Source organism: Hippopotamus amphibius, chromosome 12, assembly GCF_030028045.1.
Source record: "Hippopotamus amphibius kiboko isolate mHipAmp2 chromosome 12, mHipAmp2.hap2, whole genome shotgun sequence".
In the NCBI taxonomy this organism is placed as follows: domain Eukaryota; kingdom Metazoa; phylum Chordata; class Mammalia; order Artiodactyla; family Hippopotamidae; genus Hippopotamus; species Hippopotamus amphibius.
This window is the reverse complement of record NC_080197.1, coordinates 37,582,783-37,602,987: the sequence shown is the minus strand read 5'-3', so window position 1 is coordinate 37,602,987 and position 20,205 is coordinate 37,582,783. Positions and strand designations below refer to the sequence as shown.

Here is a 20,205-nt window from a genome sequence, read left to right as displayed (position 1 = left end):
AACCGCAACTGAGAGTATCCAGAAGAAGAGCCGGATTCCATCACACGTTCTTGAGTGTCTAAGACTGATGTGGACGTGGGCCTGGTCTGGTCTTTCCAAAGCTCCCCTCCTGCAGACCTGGGTGTGGCCCAGGGTGGCTTGAAGCAGGTTTGAAGTGGGTGCCTGGGCGGCTGGCATGGCAGGAAATATTGAAGATCACTAGGTCAGGTGCCAAAACTGAAGCCCCAGGAGATTCAATAATTTTGCTCCAGGTCAAAAGCAGGTGATACGGGTGTGGACAGTGGTGAGGCCGAGAATAACTAGGGAGTCTTAACACAACTGGGTTTGGAAACTGTTCACATCTTGCCAGCCTGACTCTCAAGGCATCGTGGAGGTAGGTCTTACTAACGCCACCACTGTGTGTCCTAGAAAACAGGCCAAGTGGGGGTACTGCACAAAGACAGCCATTCTCAAAAATAAACTGTGTAAGCATAGTTAAATTATATTAATTAAATGCTTTTGACTTCCTGGTTGGTTTAGGACTGCCTGTGCACACCTGTCCAGCGTTGGTGAATCACTTCCTCCATCTCTTCCCTGCTCTGTGCTGGACAACCTTGCTGGGCAGATGGAAACCAGCCATGGTGGAGGTATTCACACCTCGGAGAGAGACAACCGCTACATGAAGGGCTTCTCCCTGGGGAGTAGGTAGTTAGTCATTCCCTGGGGCCCCTTGCTGAGGATGCTCTCAGTCATTGCTGGGTTCCCAGTGGCCAGCACAGCACTGGGCACACGGAGGCTCCCCACTGTCTCCTCCGAGGAGCTCCTCCACGCTTGCCCTGGACCTTCTCACTGTGGAAGAAATTGCTGGGCGTCTGAAGGCAGCCAAGTGAGCTACTGGCAGGGCCATCTCCATCAGCGTGGTGACCGCTTCTGCCTGTCTGGCCCTACCTTCCCCCAGTGTTGAGCCTCCTGCTCCAAGAGTCGTGGACCAAGCAGTGTAGGAGGACCTGGAGTCCAAAGCCCACCTCGACCACAACGTTGGCACAGGACCCTGGTTCCCATGCATCCCAATATCGATCTGTAATTGGGGCAATGCTAGTGTTTGCTGAGTTGCCATGGAGATAAAAAGACATGACAAAGAAATGACCAAAGTGGTCATGATTAGTCTTTCTGACATCCAGGACTGAGCCCTGGCCCCCTCACAGGAGCTGCCTTAACGTGAGTTGGTCTTACTTGGCGTTTCAGGGATGTGAGAGCTGGTGCGGAGGTGAGGGAGCCCAGGGTCTGGCCAGGTAGGCGTGCTGCAGGGCATGTGATTGAGAAGTGAATGGGATACCAAGGGGACGGGGATGGGCCCCTGAATTTGGCATCTGGAGTGGTCAGCGGGCCTGGATAACATCAGAGTGAAAGTTATTATTGTTTCAGGAAATGGGAGGGTGATATGTAGATCAAATTGTCCACAGACACTCCTGGGCCAGCCTCCACCCCCATGGGCTCTGGAGCCAAATTGGCACTGAGACCCTCGTTCTGCACTCCTCCTCCTTCTCCTCCTCCTCCACCCGTCCGTGGCCCTGACCTCAGTCACAGCGCCAACCTCCTCAGCTCATCAGGGGCAGTTTCTGCTCATGGCTGGAGCTCATGGCCGGAGCTGACAGCGATCGGGCTCTTGAAACAGCACTCAGCTTTGAAACCCAAACAAACATTACATTTCCCAAACATCTCTTTATTTCAACAAAAGCTCCCTTCATTTCAAAGTGAGATTTTGCAGAGACGCGCTGCTACTCAACAGGCCGTTATAAAAGTCAGAGCAATTACATGAGGAAGAAATGAGGAGTTACCAGCAGTCAGGAAGAGAGAGAGCCTTTTTCACAATCATTGCCTAATTCTGCACTGAAGGCATTATTGGGTCACTCCTCATTTCGTGTAATGAATGTGTCCAGGGCAGCTGGCCACATAGAGCTATGTCTTCAGGGCAAATTCTCCTGCATTTCGATGCTGACACATAGGAGAAAGCTTTCATGGGAAAAAAGCATCAGTCCCTTAAATTCTAGTCCTACAGTGCTTTCCGGCTCTTTCCTTGCAATTTTAACTTTTTAAAATGGATATTTTGGGGTTTCCCTGGTGGTGCAGTGGTTAAGAATCCACCTGCCAATGCAGGGAACATGGGTTTGGGTCCTGGCCCGGGAAGACCCCACATTCTGTGGAGCAACTAAGCCTGTGTGCCACAACTACTGAAGCCCGTGCACCTAGAGCCCATGTTCCGCAACAAGAGAAACCACCACAATGAGAAGCCCGTGCCCTGAGATGAAGAGTAAGCTCCTCTCTCCACAACTAGAGAAAGCCCACGCACAGCAATGAAGACCCGATGCAGCCAAAAAGAAATAAATTTATTAAAAAATAACAAAAATAAAAATAAAACTACCTATTTAAAAAAATAAAATGGACACTTTCATTTCATCATGTATAAAGGTCGAGGGAATGATGTAACAAAAATTGATAATATAATGACCTCTGGGTGCCTATCACCCAGCTTCAGAAGTTCACTGCACAGATAATCCCCTTTCTCCTTCATCCCACCCATCCCCCCAGCCCACTGGAATCAAATCCCAGAAAGGATGGTAGTCTATCTGCAAATATTTCAGAAAATATCTCCAACAGGAAAAGAATCTTTTAAAGTACATAGTCTAATAGCATGAACCTACCTAAAAATGAGAACCATCATCAAATATCCAGTTCGGGTTCCTATTACCCCAGATTTCCTATGGGCCATTTTTACACCTTGTTTGAACCAGGACCCAAATATTGTGCCAAACTGCCATTGGCTGTCATGTCTCTTAAGTCTCTTTTCATCTGGAGGTTCCTCTCTCCACGTGGTTAAAGAAGCTAGTCATTTGTCCTACAGTTTTCTATGGTCTGGATTAGGTGGCTGTATCACCACAGTGCTTTTTATCATGTCCTCCTGTCCTCTGTACTGTCTACAAGGTGGTAGTTAGATCTTATAGCCTGATCAGCCTCAGAAATGGGTTTATTTGTTTGGTTTTTTATTTGCAATGACCTTTCATGGAAGGTGTGGGGTCCTTCCCTCAGGAGGTACAGAATGCCCACTTGTCTCTCTCTCTCCCTTTTTTATTTTTTATTTTTTTTTGTTTTGTTAATTGCCATTGATGGTCATTGCTGTTATTTGATCAGGGACAGCAAAATAATGATATTTTAATTCAATTATTATTATCTCATTTAATAGCTGGAATATTTTCATAGAGAAAAAATCGGTTTTATCAATTATTGTGTTGCCCTTACATACAGCTAATACAGGAAAGGCAGAATATATACTTGATTCTCTCCTTTTTTTTTAAATTTTATGTTTTTTTATTGAAGTATAGTTGATTTACAATGTTGTGCCAAACTCTGCTGTACAGCAAAGTGACTCAGTTATACACATATGGACATTATTTTTTTATATTCTTTTCCAGTATGGTTTATCCCAGGGTGTTGAATATATTAATAGTTTCCTGTGCTATACAGTAGGACTTTTTTATTTATCCATCCTACATATAATAGTTTGCATCTGCTAACCCCAACCTCCCAGTCCTTTCCTCCCCCACCCCCCTCCCTCTTGGCAACTATAAGTCTGATCTCTATGTGAGTCTGTTTCTGTTCTGCAGATAGGTTCCTCTGTGTTACATTTGAGGTTCCACATATATGGCATTTGTCTTTCTCTTTCTGACTTACTTTACTTAGTGTAATAATCTCTGGTTTCATCCATGTTGCTGCAAATGACATTATTTCATTCTTTTTGATGGCTGAGTAGTATTCTATTGTATATACATAGCACATCTTTATCCACTCATCTGTCAATGGACATTCAGGTTGCTTCCATGTTTTGGCTACTGTCTTTTTATTTATCAATAATGTTTTTTCTAAAGATGAAACCAAACCAAAAAAGAAGTGTTTCTCTAGAGTTCTCCAAAGGCAGAAGCATCAGTTCTCCATCGCTGGGTAACAAGTGACCACAAACTTAGCCCCTCCCAACAACACACATTCACACTTCTCCCCTGTCTGTGCCTGTGGTCAGGAGTCTGAACACAGTTGTGTGGGGCAACTGCTCAGGTACCCCCAGGCTCTTGTCAAGGTGTCAGAGCCAGGGCTGCAGTTTCATCCAGAGGCTTGGGTGGGGAGGGACGCACATCCAAGCTGAACCAGACTCATGGCAGAATTCACTGATTGCCATTGGAAGACTGAGGGTCTGTCCACCAGTGTCTAATAACTTTGTATTTTCGCTTGGCTTTAGTATCTTTATGAACTTAGGCCCTGAGACTTAAACATTTCTGACGTCTTTAATCCCAGTGCTTACTTTAGGACCAAAAAATGCTTTGTTACTCAGTACAATCTTCTTCTTTTCACTGTACTTCAAGAACATGGATCTTTGTGGACTTCCCTGGTGGTCCAGTGGATAAGAATCCACCTTCCAATGCAAGGGACGCAGGCTCAATCCCTGGTTGGGGAACTAAGATTCCACATGCTGTGGGACAACTAAGCCCATGTGCCACAACTACTAAACCCGTGCTCTCTGGAACCCACACGCCACAACTAGAGAGAAGCCTGTGTGCTGCAACAAAGATCCTGAGTGCTGCAACTAAGACCTGATGCAGTCAATAAATAAATAAATAAATAAATAAAATGAAAACATGGATCTTTGTCCCTTAAACTTCACTCCATCCCCTCCCTCTGGAAGCCACATAAACACCGGGGTGCTGCCGTTGCCTGCGTTTCCTTGCATCGTCCACAGGTAGCTTTGGTCAGAATCACCTGCAGTGCTGGTTGGACAGGCAGGTGCTGTGAGCCTCAGCTTGCAGACTGGGTTGGAGGTCAGGCTTCTGCCTCTGAAGGAAACACCCTGGTCATTCTCATTCACACCAGTGTTTGAGAGCCTCTGACATCATATTCCCTATTGGGAACATTCCTAAAATGTGAGGCAGGAGGCTATGAAATCAATGTGATTCTGTTTTGTTGATTCTGTAACTTTAGTTCAACCAAGGAGACCGGCCTTAGCTACAGAACTAGCGGACTATGAGACATCTCAGAGAAATGTGTCAATCACACAAGAAAGGCCCCTAGAAGGAATCTCGTCTCTCTGTGAAGATGCTGGGCTGAATTCCACCACCAGGGAAGATTTTCTGTAAAGTGAGTTGTGTGCTTTTTTTTTGAAGTATAGTTGATTTCCAGTATCATGTTAGTTTCAGGGGTACAGAAAAGTGATTCAGTTATACATAAATAAAAATAAATATATATATATATATGTATATTCTTCAGATTCTCTTCCTTTGTAGGTTATTACAAAATATTGAGTGTATAGTTCCCTGTGCTATACAGTAGATCCTAGTTGTTTATCTATTTTATACACAGTCGTATGTATCTGTTGATCTCAACCTCCTAATTTATGCCTCTCCCCCCCTTTCCCCTTCGGTAACCATAAGCTTGTTTTCTATGTCTGTGAGTCTATTTCTGTTTTAGAGATAAGCTCATTTGTATCTCTCTCTTTTTTTTTAAAGATTCCACTTATAAGCAATTCCACTTATAAGCAATACCATACCATATTTATCTTTGTCTGGCTTATGAAGTGAGGGTTTTTTTTTTTAAGTCTTTATTGAATTTGTTACAATATTGCTTCTGTTTTATGATTTTTGGGTTTTTTGGCCACAAGGTATGTGGGATCTTAGCTCCCTGACCAGGGATTGAATCCACACCCCCTGCATTAGAAGATGAAGTCCCAACCACTGCACCACCAGGGAAGTCCCAGTGAGTTGGTTTTAAACAGGACCCGGCAAAGCCAAGATGAGCCATCCAACGGAGGGACCGCGTGGGTACTGCCAATGGGGCCGAGAGGAACACTGAGCCATCTTGGAACCTCTGTTGGAGGCAGCGGTTTGCAGATACTATGGGCTTGGTTGCTTGCTTGTGTGATGGCAGCCGCCAAGCCTCACTCTTCAGTCCCACCGACCTCGTCTCCATTCTATTTGTTGCCATTTCCAGCTCCAGCTGGTTTGCACAGAGCAACTTTCCCCTCAGCCCTGGAGGTGCTGGTCTTCTTACAGTGATGTTTCCAAGCAACCCTGTTTCTGAAACCCGGTATGTCCCCATGGAGTCACAAGTCGAGGTGGCTTTCAGAGCTGGGGACGTGAGCCCCAGGGGAGCAGGGGCTGCCACCGAGGCCCAGTGGCTGCCAGCCTGGGTGAGGTTGTTACGTATGCTCTGGGTTTTCTGATCCCAAACACGCACTGTGCTCCCATCACCTACTTCTGACCGCCCCGCCACCCCGTTGCCAGCTGGCCCCAGAGATGGTTGGGCAATTTACTGCAGGTTTAAATATTTAAAATTCCTAACTCAAGCTAGCAGACTGTTGAATAAAACATGGGTTATCTTGCTATCTTGAAAAATATGCCTTCCTAATGACCCAGAAGCTCAGGGCTGCATTTAGAACGGCTGGAACCCCTCCACATTCCTGGGTGGAACTTGACCTGGCCCACGGCCCCCCTGCACTTCCCCCCACGCTGTCCTGCGCCTCCTGGGCTCTTGTGCGCACTTGTGTGACTTCTCAGCCTGCCTGATCTTGAAGAGAGACGGCAGCGAGCAGTCCTGAAGAGAGATCTTAGTTCCCTGACCAGGAATTGAACCTGGGTAACCTGGTTGAAAACCAAGAATCCTAACCACTAGACCACCAGGGACTAGAGGCTAGAAGCAAAGGGCCCTGGCTCTTGCCCCTGTTTGAAAGCAAGAATGTTTCAAGGAGGTGAAAGCTGTAGAAACAGGTACAAATTTAAAATACACACCTGGAGAGAAATGGTGTGTGCATCCTCTCTAAGAAGGAAGAGAGCAGAAAGGGGTGGTTAAGTCACTTATATAGGACAGTCTTTCCGGGTCTTTGTTTACCTTTGGCCAATTATCTCACTTCTTTTGCCACATCTGATCTGTTCTAGGACATGACCCAACATGCGTGTGTGTCTTTTTGCTAAGATTGATTCCACTGAAAAGGCCTGTGGGGGTCTTTGAATCACCTATTATGGGGTGGCACCCCCTCTTTTTGACCCTCAAGGAGTCTTTCTGCACCTGCACAGTTGGGGAAGTTTTCCTTGACCTCAGGAGTGGTCGTCTTATCTCTTTCCTCCAGCAGAGCTCAGCTTCTGCCACGAGCTTTGTCCTTGGAATGTCTGGGTAGGAACAAAGCTTCAATTTTACTCCACTTGACAAAGCATGTGTGCAGACCCTGCCCGCAAACACCCCACAGATGCCTGTGGTCACCCTTGGGGGTCAGGGTGCACACGCCCAGGGCTGCTCCCCCACGAGGATGGGCCAGCCAGGGAAGAGCCCTCCCAGGCCTGGCCGTGCCAGGTGCCCGGAGGTGGGGACACAGACTCTGCATGGAACAGCCCCTTTCTGTGACTCCCTGCTCTTTGAGGAGACAGCAGAAGCAGCCCCGCATCTGGTGGGGCCCCAGGTACAGGGGTGTAAGGGAGGGCAGTACCTCCACGGGTAAGCCTTGGTTCTTAGGGATGAGCTGGGAACAGATTTCTACCAGGTGGTCGTCTCTGAACTTTGCTGAGTTTGTTGACCTCGTGAATGGGCACAGATGGAAACTTTCATTGGGACAGAGCCTCCCAGCTGAGCGACCGTCATTCCGTAATGATGGGGAGACTTCTACGACGTCCAGGGCTCAGCTTCGTTGGGTATCTTTTCCACAGCTCTGCCTTGGGAGAATATCCCCCCTTCACTGTTTAGATTAAAGGAGACCCTAAGACCTCTGATGTTTTTAGCAGGATGCCCAGCATTTAAGCTACCAACAGTGAGTAGCTTTTAAAAAGTAGGAGGTCTCCTCTGTGTGGGCAGAGGTGGACAAGGAGGCCTGCGGAGGGTCTGAGAGGGGTCTGTCCCTGGGGGCATCACTTGCAAGGAGTGGAGGACTGCAGGGACGGACCCTTGATGGGCGCAACTCCCAGGTTTCTCTTTCCCCGGCATGGACCACAGGTGCAGGGCCCGTCCCCTGAGGGGACTGGCTGCCTTCCTCTGCAGCAGAGGGGACTGTGTTATCAGCAGGTGACCACCGCGGGAGCTCAGAGCTTTCCTCCTGGACGGGCCAGTGAGCTGGTTGCTGTCTCCGCCCCTCCCCCCCCCCCCGCCCCACTGCCTGCCCTGAGATCAGCGGTGCGTGGGGAGCAGCTGGATGTCTGAATGGTGTGTGGTGAGGGAAGGTGGGGGTGCAGGGCTGCTGGCCGCATCCCCTGCTCTGTGTGATATATAGACACCCAGCAAGCTGAGAGGAAGCCTCCCTTCTAGCTAGCTGCCTTCAGTAACAGAAAACATTCTTAACTCTCAGAACCTGTGAGTGTGTCCGTGAAACAACTTCCCTGCCCTCGTGCCATATTTGGAGACCAGCTGAGAGGCTTGATAAGGCGGGAGAGGAGGGATTTCCTGCCATGTTCTCCTGAGTTAAGTTCCTGGGGTATTTTCAGCGAGCTGGGGGAACTCAGGACACCAGGCTACAATTCCAGACTCTTTATTCTTGGCTGAGTCTCTACGACCCTGAACCTCTCTGGGCCTCAGTTCTTTAATCCTGGGTGTGAGGAAAATAACTACCTAATATGGTTATTGAGGGGGTTCAAGGAGAGGTGGGCCCAAGAGAGCCTTCCATGGGGGAAGGGGTGCCTCCTTTTGTGCAAAGCTCAGACCCAGGAAGGTCACACCCTCTAGACCATGTCCTTCCCCACTCACGTCTCTGATGGGTTCCCTGCTCACACCTGCTGCCAGATGTGGAAAGTCGGGGGCCCGAATCCCAGGGGGTGAGAGAGTGGATTTGGGAAAAGTATTTGGGAGGTGTCATAGGCAAAACAGTGCTCCCCTCCTAAGGATGCCTGCATCGGAACCCACACCCGGGAATATCTTATGTTACATGGCAAGGGGGACAACATTGCAGAGGACTTAAGGCTGCTGATCAGCTGACCTTGCGGTGAGGAGTTTATTTTGTAGTAAACTGGGGGGCCTCGTGCCATCACAAGAGTCCTTATAAGTGAGAGAGGGAAGTGGTGGGGTTCCAAGTGATGATGACATAGCTGGACAGCACTAAACCCCCACGACTGGCTCTGAAGATGGAGGAGCTTCTGGGGCAGGTCCAGAAGCTGGGAAGGCAAGGAGGTGGTTCTCTTGGAGCCTCTGGAGGAAATACAGCCCCCTGCCTACATCTTTTTTTTTTTACATTTTTAAAATTATTTATTTATTTTAATTTTATTTATTTATTTATTATTTTTGGGGGGGTACACCAAGTTCAATCATCTGTTTTTATACACATATCCCCGTATTCCCTCCCTCCCTCGACCCCCCCCCACCCTCCCTCGAGTCCCCCCCACCCTCCCCTTCCCAGTCCTCTAAGGCATCTTCCATCCTTGAGTTGAACTCCCTTTGTTATACAACAACTTCCCACAGGCTATCTACTTTACACTTGGTAGTATATATATGTCTGTGCTACTCTCTCGCTTCGCTACATCTTGATTTTAACCCCCATGACAGTAAGTCAGCGTATTTGCATTGTTTTAAGGCACTAAACTGGTGCCAACTTATTATAGTCGCTATGGGAATGAATTCAAGAGGCTTCCCTTCAAAGATGTCAGAATTACAGCAGCTGTGTCCCACTCGTCCAAACCAACCAAAAGCAACAAGGAAAATGAGTATCAGGAAACTCCATTTTTGAAGAAACGAAAGCACTAAGAACCCCAAATCACAATGTTGGAGACTAAATCACTGGCTATGGAAGTCAGTGAAAATCTGTATGTGTGTCTGTGTGTATCTGTGTGAGTGTGTGAGTGTGTGTGTGTGTGAAAGAGAGAGAGAGAGAGAAGGGAATGAAAAAGGAGAGGTGAACAAAACAAAACACTCCTTTTTTATGTAAAGAATGGTGGCTACAATGAAAATAGTGTGGATATTATCCAATTTATGTTGACTGCATGTATCTGCATGCATAGATGCCCAAATGGATGAGGAAGGGAAGGCCACCAAATTATTAATAGTGTCATCTCAGAGGAATGGGATTTGGGGTGATTTTTACTTTATTCTTTTTTATACTACTTGCATTTTTACATACTGAAAAAACACAGCAAAACTATTTTTATAGCAGGAGGATAAAGAGGAAAGCACAAAACACAGAAGTATCCATGAGGATGATGAACTAACCATAGGAGCGGAGGAAAGAAAAATAACTTTGAGAGAATATCTGAACTCCATGCAAGGGAACAGAGCGAATGTTCCTCTAGAAATACACACAGTATTTGTATTTTTCCTTCTCTAGAAAAAATGTTTCTGACCTCAGAAGAAATAGAACATCTAACCAGGCAGGTTACCAAGGAGTAATTGGGATGGTCACTAAAAGCCTGAGCCCCCCCCCAAGGTCCAGATAAGTTCTGTGAAATTGGATGAAACTTTCAAATTCAGGGAACAAGTATTTTCAGTGCCATGTTATGTACTTATTTTTTAAAGATTTTTTTTGAGGTGGACCATTTTTAAAGTCTTTATTGAATTTGTTACAGTATTGCTTCTGTTTTATGTTTTGGTTTTTTTGGCTGCAAGGCATGCGGGATCTTAGTTCCCAGACCAGGGATCAAACCTGAACCCCCTGCGTTGAAAGGCGAAGGCTTAAACCACTGGACTGCCAGGAAAGACCCTTCAGTGCCCTTTTAAATGCTCTAGATCAATAAAAAGAGAAAGCTTCACGTGTATTTTTATTCAGCACATATGAAAGCGGATCCCGAGAAAACACAGAAGAAAACAATGAATGAACCTCCTTGTGGTTATTGATGGAAATGTCATGAGTGAAACCAGAAATGCAACCAGAAATGCACTGAAGTCACAGTGCAACCAGAAATGCCTTGAAGCCACAGTAAACCCACCAGCTAAGGTCTCCCCTTGAAATGCAAGCTGAGTCCACTTTAGGAAATCAGTTATCATTCACAGGACTTCCTCTAAGTCAGCCTGCAGCCTGTTTCCTGGAGGCGGAGCCTGAGGTGAGGATTCCCAGGTGGTGCTTCCTGGCTGGAGGTCCCTGGATAAGGCTAAGGGAGCGGGAGTGGGTGGGGAGTTGCAGGACAAATAGGGCGTCCTGCTGGGGCTCCGGAAGGTGAATTACACCATGCTGCCTGCGCCACCAGGAGGCCAGGGCTTCTTGTCACCCTTACCGCCCAGGGTGGCTGTGCGCCCCCGCCTCCCAGGGATCTCTGGGGAAAGGGTTCCCCGGGGGACTAAGGGCCATTCTCGGGGTGGGAAGCAAGTGCAAGCCATTAGCCACCCACACTCCCAGCAGCTGGTGGATGGGTCGCCAGCCTGAACGGTGATCCAGAATGGAGTGAGGGAGCCTCCCCCAGCATCTCCTGCTAAGTCAAAGGGGAAAAGACGTATAATCATTTCCTTTGAGGTCAAGGAAACATTTGATAAAGTTCAACATATTTCTGAGGTTTAAAATCAGTTGAATAGCATACATTTGCTTCCACCACATGATAAAACCATGATAAAAATATGTGCTTAATGGTGAGAGGCTAGGAACAGCCCCATAAAAGCCTGGAAGCAGGATAGTTCTATGGGGATGCCATATCCTGTGCCGCACTCTCGAAGAACCCTTTAGGGCAATTCCAGAGGAGCACTGTATTCAAACTTGTAAGACAGGAGGTGTAATTATCACGTTTTGCAGATGGAGTGGATTCTGCATGACAGACAAGGAGAATCAGCTGAGCAATTATTAGAAGAAATGAGCAGTCCAGTCAGGTGCCTGGTTACACGTTTACTTTGTGGAATCAAAAACTTTATAAAGACCAAAACCAGTCAGAAAATAAAATGAGAAAATATTCCAATTATGACAGCAATAAAAAAAGATTTTAAAAACACCATGGAATTTCAAAAGTGGGTGTTCCTTATGACAAAATTTTAAAATACCAAAGAGGAAAAAAAAAAAAAAAAAAGAATACTCTGATCACATGGAAAGATATTCTGTCTTCTGAGATTTGATAACTTTACATTATCAGCTGGAAATTCTTTTCCAGTTAATCTATATGTTTATGGTTGTCTAAATAAAAATAGAAAGATAGTTTTGTTTCAACAAGATAAGCTGATTTTTATCTATGGGAAGTTCTTACAAAAAAAGGCAGAATGAGGTAAAATAGGAAGAGTCAGATCACTAGGAGATTCAGATACATAAATCCAGATGTACTGGAACATTGCAGCTGTGAGGCCTAAACAGTGTGGTGTTTGGGGTGTGAATAGACACACGGACCAGTGAAGAGAAACTTATACAGAGATAGACCCAAATAGCACCAGACTTCAGTTTATAATAAAGATGGCATTTAAAATAGAGCAGAAAGATTTGGTCATTAAATGAAATTAGGAAACTAGAGGACCATCTGGAAAAACATTAAATTATACCTCTAATTCACTCCATTCATCAAAATATACTCCAGATGTAACGAAAAACTTTAAGTAAAAAGTAAAACTGTAAAACTATTGAAACCACGGAAGCATTTTTTTAATGGGCGTGTGGTAAGAAAAGCTCTGTCTGAGCATGGTACAAATTCCAATGTCATCAAGAGCGTGGGTAAAAAATTTTAGATAGATAAAAATTAGAATTTTCTGGAAATAAAGCAATACCAGAAATGCAGTCCAAAGGCAAATGACAGACAGAAACAAGAAAGCACATACACACATACCACAAAGGGCTGACTTTATAATCGTATATTACGTTTCAGTAAGAAAAACAACAAACTCTCCATAGGAAAACAGACACCCTTCTCCCCACCGCACCCCCCCCCCCCCAAAAAAAAAGCAGTTCTCAGGGTCTGGTTAAGGAATGTACTAGACCAGATCATTGATGCAGGCTTGGAAAGAAGGGCCAGGGCTTGTGGGGCTGATAAAGGACAATCCCAAGACGTATTTCTAAGTGACAGAGCTCGGGCAGGGCAGGACTGCACATATATGGAGATGTTTATCCTTGAAGAGAGGACCGTGGAAGGATGTTCTGGGAACACTTGCTCCCACCAGGGCCTCGGAGAGGAAGCCCCGAGCTCTGGAGGAGGAACGGAGCTCACTTCCTTGTCTCTTCCTGAATCTTGCTGGAATTTTAAATCACATATGTATGTTCATATCCAATCTTTAACACTTGGTAATTTTTCAGAAGGTACATGGGAAACGCATGGGCACCAGCAGCCTCCACAAACTGCCAATGGGACTCCAAGCTGTGGGAGGAAGGAGGCCCTGCAGGACCAGGGGGAGGAGGCACTCACCGTAGGGGGTGCCTCTGGACAGGCCCCCCAGGTCTGTCCGCAGGGTTTTGTCCTCTGAGCTTGCCCAGGTGAGCACACAGGGAAACTGATGCGGACCTGGACCTGGGGACCATTTGCATGGGTGTCTCTGGGGGTGAGATGACAGCCTTCTTGGGTCACAAGTGGGCAAACACCTTCCAGGAAGGAGAGAAAATGGCAGGAAAAAGCCACCAAGCCATGGAGAGACTTGTGATGGACACACAGGGCAGCCAGTTGGTGGGCGTCCTGAGTGGGAGGCTGAGTGCAGCCCCTGTACATCAGCTGCCAGCCCACCTGTCAGGACTGAGGTCCAGGTGCCTGGACTCAGCTCTGCTCCTCACCTGCACCCCTCACCATTGCAGTGGCCACCCAAAGGATGGCTTGTGCTTTAGGGAGGTGTTCAGACTGCAGTGATTGGGATGGAGGCAGGGGCACGAGGAGGATCCTTACAGGAGGAGGGTGTAAGAGGTCAGTGGACACAGGGCTGATCCAGTGCAAGATGAGGAAGGAGCCCACGCCTGCGCAGTGTCCTCTCCCTCCACCTTCTGCCAGAAGGAAAGGCCCGGGGCTCAGGGCACCCGGGAGCTGATGATGTCACAGCCCTCCTTGGGGACTTGCCCTCGCTAAGGAGGCACAGTGAGAAAGGTGCCTCCAGCACCATGCATTCCTCCCTAAGCGCACATAAAAAGTCCAAAAACAACCAAATCTCTTCAATAGAATGGATTTAAGAACGGTGGCATCTTCACCCAGCGGGGCACTCAGCACAGACACGTAGGTGAGCCATCCACGCCCAACACGGCTGAGCCCCACAGACTCGGGGCTGGGTAACAGCACTCCCGTGTGCCTCCACTGACCGAATCACAGAGTCACCGTCCATGCTGTCCGAGTCAGGGACAATGGTGCCACTGCTTCCAGGGGATGTCCTGTTTCTCAATCTGGGAGCTGGCTTCATGAGTTCAGCAGATGAAAGCACACAGGATGGTCAAGTTACAGTATGTACCCCTTCTTCTCAGTAAAGGTTGCTTCAATAGTAAGTAAGAGATGTGGACCAAGAATGTCACCTGCCATATCAGTAAACAAAGAACGTTGTGCCTTCAAGCCCTCAGCCACTGCAGCTGCCCCAGCGATGCACCCTGAGTATTCAGGATGGAGAAAAGTAGGATACTAGCCCCAGATAGCTAAGGTGTATATCAAAGGAATGATTTCAATGAGCCCAGACTCTGCATCTCGCCATACACGGAAAAGTGCTAAATTAATTAATTTGAGATGTCCGGTTTTCTTTAACAGTTATCTTTTGATATTCCGACTACCTGTCTCTTGTTGCAAAAACTCCTGTGTATCCTGGCTCCTCCCATACATCTTCAGAGCAGTCCTTCAGAGCCATCTGAGAGGATGTCTCCTGAGCTTAAGTCCTCAGTTTTATCCCCCAGATAAAAATTCTCAACTTTTACGTTGTGCATCTTTTTTCATCCTACAGAGATAAAAATGCACCAAGGAAGTCACCTATTCTACCTTTCCAGAAAGGGCCTCCACCTCCTCTGGCCCACACCTCCCACTGCCAAGTTCACCCAGCTCTTCGGAGTGGGGGCTGGCGTCACTGCTGGAAAAATGGTGCTGATGTCATGTGCCTTCCTTATTATTTTAGCTCGACTTTCATTATTTTTTGTTCTTGCTTTAAATGAGCTTTTTTTTTTTTTTTCAAATTTCCTTCCTGACATTTGAGTCATTTCCCAAGGTCTTTGTCTGCCTTAGCTAAGGAGCTCAGTGCCCAAGATGGTTTGGAAGTCCTACTGTTTGTTCTCCAGGGGCCTCTGTCCAGACAGCGGCCCTAGCTGGGCAGAAGGTTTGCAAGGAATAAGGCATGAAAACAATGAGCGGTGTTTGCACTAAGGCGGGACTCCATGTGTGTCCACCGTGACCGAATCTCCTTGGGTAGATGGAGGATGCTGCTGAGTGCGGGGGGGGGGGGGGGGGGGGGGGGGGGGAGGGGAGCCAGCTTTTCACGGCGCACAGGAAGAGTCTGTGGCTCCAGGAAGGTGCTTCCAATCAGCCCCCTGTTTTCCAGCCACACTGAGCTTACACAGCTGGGGAGGATGGTCCGAACTGGGAGAAGATCTGGGTTCTTGCCCTAGAGAAGAGGTTTCTTTCCTGATCCATGATTCCAAGCATCAGCATGGGTCAGAACCAGGCTGAATACACTTACCCTTAGTTGACAGGATGGAGAGAGAGACAGGCCTTTTCCATTATTTGCTAATGGATGAAACCCTCTGCCCCATTCCTGGCTTTTCCCACGGGTCTCAGGTCCTGATAACGTGGGGCGTCCAAGCTGGCCTTCAACTTCCCTTCCCTGGGTCCCAGGTCCTCTCCTGGCCCTTGGCCATCCCAGGTCTCCCTCCTGTTAAAGGGGTCTACCCCTGAGCTGGCTAAAAGTGACCCACGGCCCACTGGTGGTGACTGGGGCTGACATGCTGTGTAAACCGCAAAGGCATCGTGTAAATGTAAGTGGGGTTAGGCAAACCACAGCCTGTGGGCCAAATACTGCCCGAGGCCTGCTTTTGTAGTTTTATTGGGCACAGTCCTTCACACAATGCCTGTGGCTGCTGTGAGCTAGAGATAAAGTAATTGCAAATGGTCCATATGGCCCAGGAAACCAAAAACACATCCATTATCCAGCCTTTATAGGATGCCAGAAAATAGTGAGCTATTTTGTCCCTGGAGAATGTTACCGCTTGGACGGAACCTTCTGGAGACATTGCCTTCAAGGAGTGGCGTCGGTGCTGACAGTTGGGCATCTTCTCCAATGGAGGCCCTGCTTCTCGCTGGTCCCTACCGTCGCCCCATGGCCCCATTCCATGGCTCTCTGCCCACCTCTGCATAGGGCTGGTCCCCACCTTCCCAGGGCCTTAGCCCTGGTCCTGCCGAAGACCGCAGCCTTCTTGGCTCCCGAGGCCTGGGGGAGCAGCAAGTGGGCCTGCGCGGGTAGGTTTGGCTTCCCTGCGGCTGGCAGGAGACAGAGGTCCTTCTGTCCAGTCCTCACACAGGTGTGGAGAAACTCGTGACTGAGACACGCTCCTGTTTTCACTCTCCTTTTTTTAGTTACACTTTTAATTTCCAGATCCTTGAGGATTAACATGAAGTTTGTAAGAAACAATACAGGGAGACCCCTCTAGTCCTTCCCTGGGTTGTTTCTCCTGTGACAGCATCTTGCAGAACCAGAGGACAGTGTCACGGCCGGGATGCTGACCACCACGCAGTCAGGTTCCGAGCGTTCACAGCGTCACAAGGACGCGTCCTGCTGCCCTTTCACAGCCCCTCCCCCACCTTGACCTCTGGAGCCTGTAACGTGTTGCTCATTGTTCGCCTTCATCATTTAAAGATGATTCTATACATGGAATCTCACAACATGTAACTGGTGGGACTGGCTTTTTCTACTCAGCATAATCTCTGAGGGTTGACGTGTGTGTATCAATAGTTTTTTTTTTTAAACAAATTTATTTATTTATTTATGTATTTATCGGCTGTGTTGGGTATTGTTGCTGCACACCGGCTTTCTCTAGTTGCGGAGCGTGGGGGCTACCCTTTGTTGCGGTGCACAGGCTTCTCATTGCGGTGGCTTCTCTTGTTGCGGAGCATGGGCTCGGCATGCGGGATCCTCCCAGACCAGAGTTCAAACCCGTATCCCCTGCATTGGCAGGCGGATTCTTAACCACTAGCACCACCAAGGAAGTCCCAAGAGTTCTTACCTTGTTACTACGAAGTAGTATTCGTGGTATTGCTAGACCACAGTTTATTTAACAATTCATTTGTTGAAGGATATTTGGATTGGTTGTAGTTTGGGGCCGTTATATATCAATCTGCCCCATAGACGTGTGTGTACCCGCTATCTGTGAAAGTGGAATTCATACAACAAAGTCTGAGAGGTCTGACTCAGAGAAAGCGAAGGACTCTGGTGTGGATGCCCTTTGCTGACAGTCTTCAAAGACCTGTGGTTCAACCAGTCAAGATGGATAACAGAGCATCCCTGGTGAGTGCCAGCCATGTGTCCCCACTCACGCCACGATCAAGTCCAGGTGAGAATCCTGCCTCTTCCTTCACCCCATCTCCTTCATCACCCCTGTCTCCCCCATAACCCTGCCTCCCCATCACCCCTGCCTCCTCCATCAGCCTTGCTTCCTCCATTACCCCACCTCCTCCATCATCCCTGCCTCTTCCATCAGCCTGCCTCCCCATCACCCCTGCCTCCTCCATCAGCCTTGCCTCCTCCATCACCCCCACCTTCTCCAACACCCTCTCTCCCCCAAACTTTGCCTCCACCAACACCTTGCCTCCCCCATCATCCTGCCTCCCCTATCACCCTGGATCCTCCATCACCCCTGGTTCCTCCATCACCCCTGCCTCCTCCATCATCTGCCTCCCCCATCACCCCTGCCTCCCCCATCACCCTCCTTCCTCCATCACTCCTGCCTCCCCCATCACCACTGCAGGCTCCATCACCCCTCCAGGTGTGATCTCGGGCAGGGCAGCCCAGCTCTGAGAGGGTTGCTCTTATTCATTTCAGCATTTGGTTCTTGCAAGTTAGTGAGAGGAACAATGAAGCAAAGTGGGGGGAGTACTCTCTGAACCTGGGTTTCCACAGATGTGGCTCTACCAGGATGTCCTGGGCTCATCCCAGGGGTCCTGTGCTCGAGGTTCACACATGTATCCAATAGGAAGGAGTATCCTGGAGGTGCCGTTGTGTTCTTCTCTGTTCGGTGGGTGGGTGTTGAGTGCTCAGAACGTTCTTGGCCCCATGCTTCTGAGTGTTGTGTGTGTGTGTGTGTAGGCCGGAATACATGGTGTTGCAAAGGCCTCGCCAGTGTAGGGAGGGGCCCTACAGCACACAGAACTGTGGCTTGAGGATGTGGAAGTGAGGATAGAAAGAGGAAAGTACCAGATTAATGAGGCCCCCTTAGGATTTGACTTTTCTCCTGAGGGAAGTGGGAAGTCCCAGCCGTGTTTCACGGTGGGATGTGTGTTTGTGGCGAAAGAAATGTCAAGGTTTATATTTCAAACACTCTCACTCCCAGCCTGAGCAGAAGAGACATAGGCGAAGCAGGTGTCTAAAGAGGAAGCTAGTGCAGGGGCAGAAGGGGCGGGGGGGCGGGGGGGCAGGTGGTAGTGGAGGTGGGCACAGGGTGCCAGGCAGGCAGAAAGAACATTAGGGCTTGATGGTAGGTTGTCTGCCAGGGGTCTGGGGAGGTGGGAGGTGAGGATGCCTCTTGCTTCCTGAATATCCGGGTGGATGGTGGGGCGGAGCAGAAATAAGTGTGATTTTGGACCTGGTGACTCTGAGTGTCAAGGTGAGAATAGACAGCTGGATAATCAGGTTGGGAGCTGAGAGGACCAGCCTGATGTGGAAATGGGCATCCTTGGGTCAGTGGGGCCCAGGGGCTGGCCGAGCAGGATGGCCATCGGGGAGGTGGGAAGAACCCCAGGGCCTGCGGTCTACCTGCTGTCCTTCCTGAGAGTATTCCTGAAGGAACTGAGGGTGGACACGGGCGGTGTAGTCACCTGTGGAGGTCAGAGGGCACCTTCCTGAAAATACCTTCATGTCAGGATGTCAAAGAGGCAGAAAGGAGAGAAGAGAGAAAAGTGGGGAAACAGAGGCGACAGCTCAAGGCTGTGAGGAGCGTGTCTGTGGCAGGAGAGGAGGTGGGATCGTCTGGGGGCTGCCCTGCAACATCTTTGGGGACATGGAGGGACCTGGGGGCCTGCAGCCTGGCTGACTTAGACCCCCAGGCCTGAGGACGTGTTGAGTTGAGTGAAAAGTCTGCTACCCACTGCATCTGTGAGCATCAGGAGAGGAGAACCCAAGAGGAAAGCTCCATCAGGGCAGGTCCCCCACGTCCTCTATGAAGCTGTATTGAAATCTTGAGTTATACAGTTTCCGACTAAAGGAAACTCCTGTGTTTCTGTACCCCCAACACCTGTAACTAGAAATTTTGAGTCGAATTAAAATATGTTTGTTTCATTGAATTCTGTGGAAGCAGCTGCTTTTGCAGCGGAAACAAGCTCACTCCTGAACATTGGTAACCATTTTAACGTATAATCTTTTGTGGAGGGGGGTTGTCGCTCAGAAATGAATTGTTAACACAACAAAATCACTCTGCCTTTAACACACCAGGGATAAAAGAAACGCACACTCGCTGAGTCACTTGGGTGAAATGCTGGCAGCCCCCTGGCCTCCCGCCTTCGCCCTATTTTAGGAAACCAGCAGAACCGCCTCTGCTCTGGGTGCTGAGGGCGTCAGGTGTGCCCCCGAGCAGGGGAGGATACGGCTGCTCCCTGTGTGGTTCTAGAAAGGGCTCTGCGTGTTGGGACCCGAAGCACCTGGAGACTCACTCTCCTCTCTGCAGCCCTTTCTGAGGTTCCCACGGAAAGAGGAGGAGGACGGGCAGGCAGTGGAAAGAGCCGGCTCAGGTGTGTCTGCCCTCAGGGCACCTACTGCACCTGCCTTTGCTGGGCCCGAGGTTTGCGCAGGCTGCCGGGGTTTGGACTAGCAAAGGCCAGCCTTTCCCAGAGTTTTGTTCACGTCCCGGCCCCCGTCTGGAGCGTCTGCAGGGGGGACCCCTCCCCGCTGCCTCCCTTCCTGTCAGCACCGGGCACAGAGGCTGACTCTTCCCCCAGAAAGAGCTCAACCAGAAGCCTTTTCTCTCTTCCAATATGGGGGGATGAGGGGGGAGCAGAGTTTGGCCCATAGAACTGTTGCGTGGAAATTTGACTCTGCAGACAGACCTGCAGACCTGGGAGCCCTCTGAGGCCACTGGATCAGCTCTTGTCCCATAGAGTAAACTCCCTAGAGCTCAAAGTCTGGAAAGAATGCCTTTGGCTGCAAGTAATAGCCAATGTATAAACTGCTCAAACA

The 20,205-nt window shown here is 48.8% G+C and overlaps 1 non-coding gene across 1 annotated transcript; it reads right to left on the bottom strand.

Annotated features, from left to right (window-relative positions):
* Positions 1–6,629: 6,629 nt before the first annotated feature.
* On the bottom strand, positions 6,630–6,701 carry TRNAE-UUC (transfer RNA glutamic acid (anticodon UUC)). The gene has a single exon. It is a non-coding gene; the product is annotated as a tRNA-Glu (tRNA).
* Positions 6,702–20,205: the final 13,504 nt, after the last annotated feature.